This window comes from Salvelinus alpinus, chromosome 27 (assembly GCF_045679555.1).
Source record: "Salvelinus alpinus chromosome 27, SLU_Salpinus.1, whole genome shotgun sequence".
In the NCBI taxonomy this organism is placed as follows: domain Eukaryota; kingdom Metazoa; phylum Chordata; class Actinopteri; order Salmoniformes; family Salmonidae; genus Salvelinus; species Salvelinus alpinus.
Window position 1 is genome coordinate 14,453,934 of NC_092112.1, and position 10,590 is coordinate 14,464,523.

A 10,590-nucleotide genomic window follows, 5' to 3' on the forward strand; every position below is an offset into this window, starting at 1 on the left:
ACTCTACACAGAAATATTTTCTCCTATCCATATGCCTATTGCTCATAGCAGGTCTGTTACGTTCTTTGTAAATACCAGAATTTCATAGATCTGGTGTCACAATTGTGTTTGTCTGTGTGTGTGTGTGTGTGTGTGTGTGTGTGTGTGTGTGTGTGTGTGTGTGTGTGTGTGTGTGTGTGTGTGTGTGTGTGTGTGTGTGTGTGTGTGTGTGTGTGTGTGTGTGTGTGTGTGTGTGTGTGTGTGTGTGTGTGTGTGTGTGAACCTGGTGATAGTTAGTGTCTACAACATTTCAATCAGCAATGGAAATAGTACATGTCATTTTATGCATTTCCTATGTACAAATATCCAGTATTTCAAAGGTAATATAGTACTCTGTTACTTGCTGTATGCGTAATGTATATTTCATAATGATCAAAATGGTAATTTTTGGGGTAATTTATACATTTGCAAACAGCACTTTCTGCTGTGTCTACATGGTATTACAACCAATTATCTCAACTCTCTATTGCCCCCTTACAGAGCGTGTTCATTCGGTGAGTTGCAAGCTTTTGTCAGGGTGGTGAAAGTGTGTCAGTGACTGCTAAATCCTTTATGAGTTGTGAAGCCCCCAGGTCGATGTGGAGCTTTGGTTGGAAGAGGAAACATTGTGCATGAAAATAAGTTATTAATTGCACTGTCTGTCCTTTTTTTTTTATTATTTAAACCCCACAAACACATTGACCGATATCTCAGAGAGAGAGTGAAAGAGAGAGATGAGAAAATGTTTGTTTATAATCTCCCCAATACTCTCCCTTTCATTTGATTGACAGCCCGGGAGGGGGGGGGGGTGCCATTTCACCACTCACTGTCTTCTGTACGCTTCCCTCCAATCAGCTCTGTGCTGGTCTACCAGACGGTGTTGCTGTTCGATAAAACTCCAAGAGATTCAATTTATTGAACGTGGAAATATACTGTGTATCGGAGACGAAGTAAGAGCTTTGTGATTTTGGTGATGGATTCACTACTGGATTGCAAAATTAATGTAGCTTTCACAAAATTCCCATATTTTCCAGAAATCATAGTTGGAGGAAAACTTGCTTTTTCCCCCCTACTGATTCCTGGAATCTTCAAAGCGGGATTTTTGGAAAACATGAGTTATTTGGGAAAGGTTTACAACCCTAGATTGATGAATAAACACCTAGTTCAACTGAGTATATTAGAACAGACAGTTGTTTCTTATAGTGACATCATGATGGCTATATTGTATGAGATGGGAGATGAGTATAGATTGTATTCAAATTGATTTTACTTGTGCTCCTCCTTATCAATTGTGACTTATCCCATATGACTAATAGGAGGCATGTTGGATGACAGTTCTGTGACTGTGTGAGAAACCAAATCTGTCATAAACAGCATGTGAGCTCCCATCGTAGATGCTATATAGTCTGTGGTTCCAATTACAGATTTGAACATTGAATGTCAATTAAGATAGATTTTCTCTACTTTTCATGTTTATGATTATACAGAAAATACAGACAGAACAGGTAGACAGCAAAACACACATGGTTCCCCTGCCAAATCAAACCCACCCCAACCCTCCCATGCTCCAACAGAATACACACGGATCCCCTACCAAATCAAATCAAACCCACCCCAACCCCCCCATGCTCCAACAGAATACACACGGATCCCCTACCAGATCAAACCCACCCCAACCATGCTCCAACAGAATACACACGGATCCCCTACCAAATCAAACCCACCCCAACCATGCTCCAACAGAATACACACGCATCCCCTACCAAATCAAACCCACCCCAACCATGCTCCAACAGAATACACACGGATCCCCTACCAAATCAAACCCACCCCAACCATGCTCCAACAGAATACACACGGATCCCCTACCAAATCAAACCCACCCCAACCATGCTCCAACAGAATACACACGGATCCCCTACCAAATCAAACCCACCCCAACCATGCTCCAACAGAATACACACGGATCCCCTACCAAATCAAACTCACCCCAACCATGCTCCAACAGAATACACACGGATCCCCTACCTGTGGTGCCACTCCATAGAACTGTTTAGAGGGGCTTCCTGTGGTGCCACTCCATAGAACTGTTTAGAGGGGCTTCCTGTGGTGCCACTCCATAGAACTGTTGAGAGGGGGCTACTGTGGTGCCACTCCATAGAACTGTTTAGAGGGGGCTCCTGTGGTGCCACTCCATATAACTGTTTAGAGGGGGCTCCTGTGGTGCCACTCCATAGAACTGTTTAGAGGGGCCTCCTGTGGTGCCACTCTGAATAATGCAATAAAGGCAGAAGGTTCTATAGGTCTCTTCAGTATCGTAGAAAACGTCTCAAAAATGTATATCCAGAAATCTGTCAATTTCAGGCATGTCCAACACATGGCAATAAAGTAGCAGGAGCCTGCTTACATCAGTTACAAGTAGGATCTAGTTCTGGTCTAATCTCGGATCATTTTGCCTTTGATCAATGCAGCCGATGAACTATTTTAAATGTAATTGCAACATGTCTTAGACATATAGATGAAGAATGTATTCTCTGAAGCATACTCTGCCAATTTAATCTGAAAGTTGTTCACCTAAATCCTCTTCCTATTGGTTCTTAAGCAAATTCAGGGATTCCAGATTGTGGGAGTTTAATAACGTATAGACTAAGCTTATGTCGCTTTTGATATAATGGTTAACTATACAGGTATAGGTAAGTTGGCGTGATGGGAAGTGGCTACAGTATTTAAGATACAAAACTACGCAGTTGTAGGTACCTAAAGAAATGGGATGTAATGGGAATATTTGCCTTTTGTACTTAACTGTTCAAAAGATGCAAAACCCATATCAATGTAGTTCAGTAAGGAGATCCCATTTCCACATCAGATAGGAAACACCTTGTCTAATGATGATAGATAGAATGTATGGTTATTTAACCCTTGTGTGGTGTTTGGGTCTGTGGGACCCATTTTCAATGTTAACTAAAATAAAAATGATACAATTAATAATTTTTTTCAACCTGAGACTCATTGGCCTTGGCTGATTTGCTGTGAAGAACATGTAAAATAAGCACACTGTGCATCCCCCTACACATTTATATTACATACTGTATGTGTATAAGGGCACAAGGCGAGACCCAAATGCAGACACAGGAGGCAGATGGTAGAGCGCCGATATTTATTATAACAAAGGGAGGTCGGTGACGGGCGAGAGTTCATAAACCAGGTCAGAGTCCGAACAGTACCAGACGACAGGCTGTCTCGAGGTCAGGCCAGGCAGGGGTCAGAAACCAGATCCGAGTCCAAAACAGTACAAGGGGATAGGCAGGCTGGTAGTCAGAACAGGCAGAGTGGTCAGGCAGGCGGGTTCGGAGTCAGGACAGGCAGAGTGGTCAGGCAGGCGGGTTCGGAGTCAGGACAGGCAGAGTGGTCAGGCAGGCGGGTTCGGAGTCAGGACAGGCAGAGTGGTCAGGCAGGCGGGTTCGGAGTCAGGACAGGCAGAGTGGTCAGGCAGGCGGGTTCGGAGTCAGGACAGGCAGAGTGGTCAGGCAGGCGGGTTCGGAGTCAGGACAGGCAGAGTGGTCAGGCAGGCGGGTTCGGAGTCAGGACAGGCAGAGTGGTCAGGCAGGCGGGTTCGGAGTCAGGACAGGCAGAGTGGTCAGGCAGGCGGGTTCGGAGTCAGGACAGGCAAGGGTCGAAACCAGGAAGACTAGAAACAAACAGAGACCGGGGAAAAATAGGAGCAAGGAAAAACGCTGGTTGACTTGACAAACAAGACGAACTGGCACAGAGAGACAGGAAACACAGGGATATATACATCGGGGAATAATAAGCGACACCTGGAGGGGGTGGAGACAATCACAAGGACAGGTGAACCAGATCAGGGTGTGACAATGTGGTGTTCGTGGTCCACTGTCCACATTCACTCTGTCTTCCTCCTCCCTAGGCTTGCTGTTTCAATATAGCACCAAGAACCTGTCTGTCTGTCTGCCTGTCTGCCTGTCTCACGCTTTTCTCGTGCTCTTTACCCTTTGTGGTGTGTGAAACTACACAATGTCTTGCGGGAACCTGCACAATGTTATTACAGTACATTATTTTGACACATTATTTTGATACATTGTAAAAAATGCAGTGGTTTCCCACACTCTACACCAGCTAGGTGCAAATTGGGGGAGGTACACAACAAATAAATAGCTTTGCATGTGTGGCTGCTTACCACAATCAATCAGTATGGCATAAATAATCTCTGCTCAGAGGGCCTTAGAAATAATTTTTGCAGAGAGAGAAGCTAGTGTGGCAGGAGCGTCTTCCACTTTGAAAGATAAAGGATTTTCTGAATATCAGGATCGTGTCTGTCAATTCGGAGTCTGACAGTGAGTTGGAAAAAGAGGATGAGATTGACCCTCAGCCACCCACAGGACCAGCCCATCAGCAACCGGCAAATCTGCAGCCTGCAAGAGGAGAAATATGGATGTCAAAAAATTGTGAAATTGAATGCTCTTTTTGCCCAAGGAATGAGCCACCCCGCATGGCTGCCAATGTGATAAGGATGCAACCAGGGCCAACGCGGATGGCGATTACTCGTGTGCAGGACATATAGTCTTCTTTTGAACTGTTCATCCCAGACACCATCCAGAAAATCATTCTGAACTGCACTAATCTGGAGGGAAAGTGTGTTTTTGGAGAGAGATGGAAGGAGATGGACCAAAGTAATTTACATACATACTTTGGGGTTCTTATCCTTGCTGGTGTTTTCAGATCCAATGGGGCATCCACAGAATCCCTGTAGGATGAAGAAACTGGCAGAGAACTTTTCCGTGCAACAATGTCTCTGGAAAACTTCCTCATTATTTTCAGGATTATCCGCTTCGATACCCGAGACACCAGACCAGCTCGGCGGCAGAGAGACAAGCTAGCTGCAATCAGGTCAGTGCAGAGAGACAGCTAGCTGCAATCAGGTCAGTGCAGAGAGACAAGCTAGCTGTAATCAGGTCAGTGCAGAGAGACCAGCTAGCTGCAATCAGGTCAGTGTGGGACAAGTGGGTGGGCCGCCTTCTCCTGTTTTACAACCCTGGGCCCAACGTTACTGTTGATGAGAAGCTTTTGCCATTTAGGGGCCGCTGCCCCTTCAGGCAGTACATACCGTCTAAACCCACAAAATATAGAATCAAGATCGGGCTGCCTGTGATTCTACTTCATCATATGCGTGGAACTTGCAAGTGTATATGGGGAAGCCAGATGGAGGAGCCCCTTAGAAGAACCAAGGGATGCAGGTTGTCCTGGACGTGACACAGGGACTCCGTGGCCACAACATCACATGCGATAACTTTTTTACTTCGCACAAGCTGGGACAGGAGCTCCTCAAGAGGAAGCTGACGATGGTAGGAACAGTACGAAAAAACAAGCCAGAGCTTCCACCTCAGCTGTTGAATATACAGAACAGGCATATCAATTCCTCTAAGTTGGTGCTCACGGCCGACACGTCCCTAGTGTCCTACGTGCCAAAGAAAGGCAAAGCTGTGGTACCCATGAGCACACTGCACATGGATGGGAGAATCTGTGGCCAGGAACATCAAAAAACAGAAATCATAATGGATTACAATGCCACAAAAGGAGGAGTGGACAATTTAGACAAGCTGGTGACTGGCTATATGTGCAAAAGAAGAACCCTACACTGGCCACTTGTGATATTCTTCAACATCTTGGACATCTCGGCGTACAACACGTTTGTCATCTGGATGGAGTTGAACCCAGATTGGAACAGAGGGAAGCTCCAGAGGAGACGGCTCTTTCTCGAGGAGCTGGGCAAGGCGTTGGTAAGACCTCAAATCCAGAAGAGGCAACATATCCCAAGGACCCCAGCTTCTACAGCCATCGTGAGGAGGATTCCGGAGGAGGATGCAGGTGCCCCATCCTCCCGACCCACAGAACCAACAGCTCCAATACCGGAAGTAAGTGTGAGTGACGTTGTTACATGTAAGTGTGTCTGACTCTCCTACCTTGGTCTGCTGTAACTATATATGTGAGGGAGTGAGATATTAGTAAAATTGCTGAACTAAGTGTTTTCATCATTCTAGATTGCAGCCGGTAGCAACAAGAAGAAGCGATGTGTGTGAACACAGAAAACACAGTACACATGCATCAAGTGCAAGAAATACATTTGGAACACACACACACAGTAATACTCTGTCCCTCATGTGGTGTGTAGACCAGCCTTCATTTGTGTTCAATGGGGCTCATGTATCATTTCCATAAAATACTGTATCTAAAACGTGTCCTTCCAATTTGCTCAGTTCAAAGCAATAAACATGAATAGTGATGAAAACCTTGTTTCATTTATATTTGTTGGAGATAGAATGAAAGGTTATTATTTGTCCGCACTGCAGCCACAGGAGAGGAGTAAAGGACGTTGATCCAGGATATAAAATTGGGACCAAATCCAAATTGTTTGAGAGTATAGAAAAGATGATCCCACTACTACACACGATCAAACGCCTTCTCAGCATCAAGTGATAACAATATCTCTGGAGTGTCAGATGAAGAGGGGTTATAAGGTATACTATAAAGATGTCCGATGTTGAAAAAAATTATGATTATTTTTAATGAAACTAGTTTGAGCTGTAGAGATAGTGGAGGGAAGGACTGACTTTCTAGGGACCTGACAGCATTGCTTGCTGTTTGGGGGTTTAGGCTGGGTTTCTGTACAGCACTTTGAGATATCAGCTGATGTAAGAAGGGCTTTATAAATACATTTGATTGATTGATTGATTGACTGACTCAAAATGGCGGGCAAGCATTTTAATAAGGAAATTAATTGTCCTTCCTTTTTTCAGAATAAGTGAAATACAGTACATTCCTGTCTCATTGTTGAGGGTAAAGAGTTCGAGGAGAAGGATTCCTTAAATACGGAAAGCAAGAGAGGACAAAGTTGATCTGAAAAGTATTTTTTGAATTCACTTTGAAATCCATCGGGCCCAGAGGATTTACCACACGGTATATATTTAACTGCCAACACAATCTCTTCTACAGAAAACTCTTCTTCCAATTCAGCAGCTATATTAGGTTCAACAGCTGTAGGTATCTCCCCACCACTACAGTAGACAGCTGTAGGTATCTCCCCACCACTACAGTAGACAGCTGTAGGTATCTCCTCACCACTATAGTAGACAGCTGTAGGTATCTCCCCACCACTACAGTAGACAGCTGTAGGTATCTCCCCACCACTACAGTAGACAGCTGTAGGTATCTCCCCACCACTACAGTAGACAGCTGTAGGTATCTCCTCACCACTATAGTAGACAGCTGTAGGTATCTCCCCACCACTACAGTAGACAGCTGTAGGTATCTCCTCACCACTATAGTAGACAGCTGTAGGTATCTCCCCACCACTACAGTAGACAGCTGTAGGTATCTCCCCACCACTACAGTAGACAGCTGTAGGTATCTCCTCACCACTATAGTAGACAGCTGTAGGTATCTCCCCACCACTACAGTAGACAGCTGTAGGTATCTCCCCACCACTACAGTAGACAGCTGTAGGTATCTCCCCACCACTATAGTAGACAGCTGTAGGTATCTCCCCACCACTACAGTAGACATCTGTAGGTATCTCCCCACCACTACAGTAGACAGCTGTATGTATCTCCTCACCACTACAGTAGACAGCTGTAGGTATCTCCTCACCACTACAGTAGACAGCTGTAGGTATCTCCTCACCACTATAGTAGACAGCTGTAGGTATCTCCTCACCACTACAGTAGACAGCTGTAGGTATCTCCTCACCACTACAGTAGACAGCTGTAGGTATCTCCTCACCACTACAGTAGACAGCTGTAGGTATCTCCCCACCACTACAGTAGACAGCTGTAGGTATCTCCCCACCACTACAGTAGACAGCTGTAGGTATCTCCTCACCACTACAGTAGACAGCTGTAGGTATCTCCCCACCACTACAGTAGACAGCTGTAGGTATCTCCCCACCACTACAGTAGACAGCTGTAGGTATCTCCTCACCACTACAGTAGACAGCTGTAGGTATCTCCTCACCACTACAGTAGACAGCTGTAGGTATCTCCCCACCACTACAGTAGACAGCTGTAGGTATCTCCCCACCACTACAGTAGACAGCTGTAGGTATCTCCCCAGCACTACAGTAGACAGCTGTAGGTATCTCCTCACCACTACAGTAGACAGCTGTAGGTATCTCCCCACCACTACAGTAGACAGCTGTAGGTATCTCCTCACCACTACAGTAGACAGCTGTAGGTATCTCCTCACCACTACAGTAGACAGCTGTAGGTATCTCCTCACCACTACAGTAGACAGCTGTAGGTATCTCCTCACCACTACAGTAGACAGCTGTAGGTATCTCCCCACCACTACTGTAGACAGCTGTAGGTATCTCCCCACCACTACAGTAGACAGCTGTAGGTATCTCCCCACCACTATAGTAGACAGCTGTAGGTATCTCCTCACCACTACAGTAGACAGCTGTAGGTATCTCCCCACCACTACAGTAGACAGCTGTAGGTATCTCCTCACCACTATAGTAGACAGGTTCAACTGTAGGATTATCTAAGTCGGTGAAGAAGTTGTCGAATAAGGTAGCGTTACCAACGGATTCCGTTGTGTGCAATCGTGAGTAAACGTTATGAAAGCATCAATTGATCTCTCAATGATCAATACATGTGTTACCCAGCTCGTCAGTTATCTCAGCTATGGTTTGACTTGCACTTCTCTGACGCAGCTGGTGTGCTGACATTTTCCCTGATTTCTCTCCATTTTCATAATTCTGGTATCGAGATTTACTACGATTTTTCAGCTTGTCGAGTTGAAAGAAGATCAAACTCTGTCTGTCTGAGTGTCAAATGTTCTTTTAGTAGGTCTGCGGATGAAGAGTGTACATATGCCATATTGAAATCCAAGATTTTATTTGTAAATTCCCCAAGGCGTTGAATATTGGACTTCCTTAATCTTGCACTGTACAAAATAATTTGGCCCCTTAGATAAGCCTTCATTGATTCCCATACTGTTGTAGGTGTTTGATTAAGCTCAAGAAACAGCTCAATTTGAGATGGTGTCAATTTAAATACAATTGAAATGAATGTGTGCTCAATGCCCCCAGCAGATGGGGCTGCTAGATGCTATTTAGCCTGCAGCTAAACAAACCATGGGAGAGTCTCAGTTGCATTTCCTTGATTTATCACATCTTTACAAAGATAGGCAAGGACCTTGAGCATTCTCTCTTTGTTATTGGAGGTAGGGGGTATGTCTATATTAAAGAAAAAATGATTAGATAATCACACCCTTTTAGTATGTCATTGAGATTCTCCCCATGAGAATTATGGTACTATTTGGCATTTCCTGTGCTGAATGACACAGTCAAATTTCCTCACAAAGGATGACATCAGAAGGGATGCACAGGAATCCCCCAATATCCCCCCCCCCCCCCCCCCACACCCCCACCAATCACAGTGCAGTTCATTAACGACTTCCCGTAAACGAGAGATTTTCCCAGAGTCTACTGGGGCTCATTACCCTCTCCCGGGGAGCCAATAGGGCGACAGTACAAAAAGGACAGGATGTGATGTTGACCTATTGACGAAGGTCCCTTTCACTGAGCTCAATTAGCCAACAGCTATAACCTCCTGAGGTGTAAACGGAGAGAGAAGTTGAGAAATCACACATCCTTAATTGTTCGTCTGAGACAGCTTTTCCGTGTGCCTGACAAAACTTCTACATGGTTGTCGATAGCAGTGAACAATCACAGATTGTATACTATACTCACTTTATTAACGTCCAGCATATTAAACACTAGCACCAGCAGCATAATATAGTAAGTACCCTTATAGTGAAGTACAGCCATACTAGCATCAATGTAATATTCTGCTATAGAATAGTATACTTTCATATCCCAAATTTCAAATTTCCCTATGGGATATGCTATACTATTCTTTGCTATGCTATGCTATGCTACACTATACTATACTATACTATACTGACATTGACGCTAGTGTCGCTATGGTGCCTTCCGACTGACATTTTTTGTCTTGACCTGCTTTGGCTGTTGAAGCCTGTGCTGGCTAGTGTTTATGTGATCATCATGGTAAAAGCCTTTTGGGATGGCCCCTGTCGTTTTCCCAGCCATGTAATCTGTTTAGGATCATAATGTCTGATGGTTAATGTAATCTCTCTCTCTCATATGCACTCTCTCTTCCTCCCTCTCCCTGTCATAAACAGTTCCCCCCTCCCTCTGTCATATTGTCATTACACTCTCTCTCCAGTACTTTAACACACGAGTGGGATGCATAGCCTACTAATTTGCTTTGACAGCCTGTTGCACTCACTCACTCTCTCCCTTTCTCTTTATTTTTCTCTCTCTTTCTCGCTCTCTCTCCTGCGGTAGAATGTATGTTGGCAAGTAAAGAGAAAACATAGATCACTCACTAACAGTCCAAGCTTACCTCTTTTTGTTATTTTCTTTACATACACATTTTATTATTACTAAACTCTGTAATATGAGCATTTCTATCTTTGTATGCATCGATTTTTCTTTTGGGTGGGAGCCCACAGTACAACAACAATATTATGTGA

The 10,590-nt window shown here is 44.5% G+C and overlaps 1 pseudogene; it reads left to right on the forward strand.

Annotated features, from left to right (window-relative positions):
* The first annotated feature begins 4,525 nt into the window (after positions 1-4,525).
* Positions 4,526-6,113, forward strand: LOC139555800 (piggyBac transposable element-derived protein 4-like; annotated as a pseudogene).
* The last annotated feature ends 4,477 nt before the right edge of the window (positions 6,114-10,590 follow it).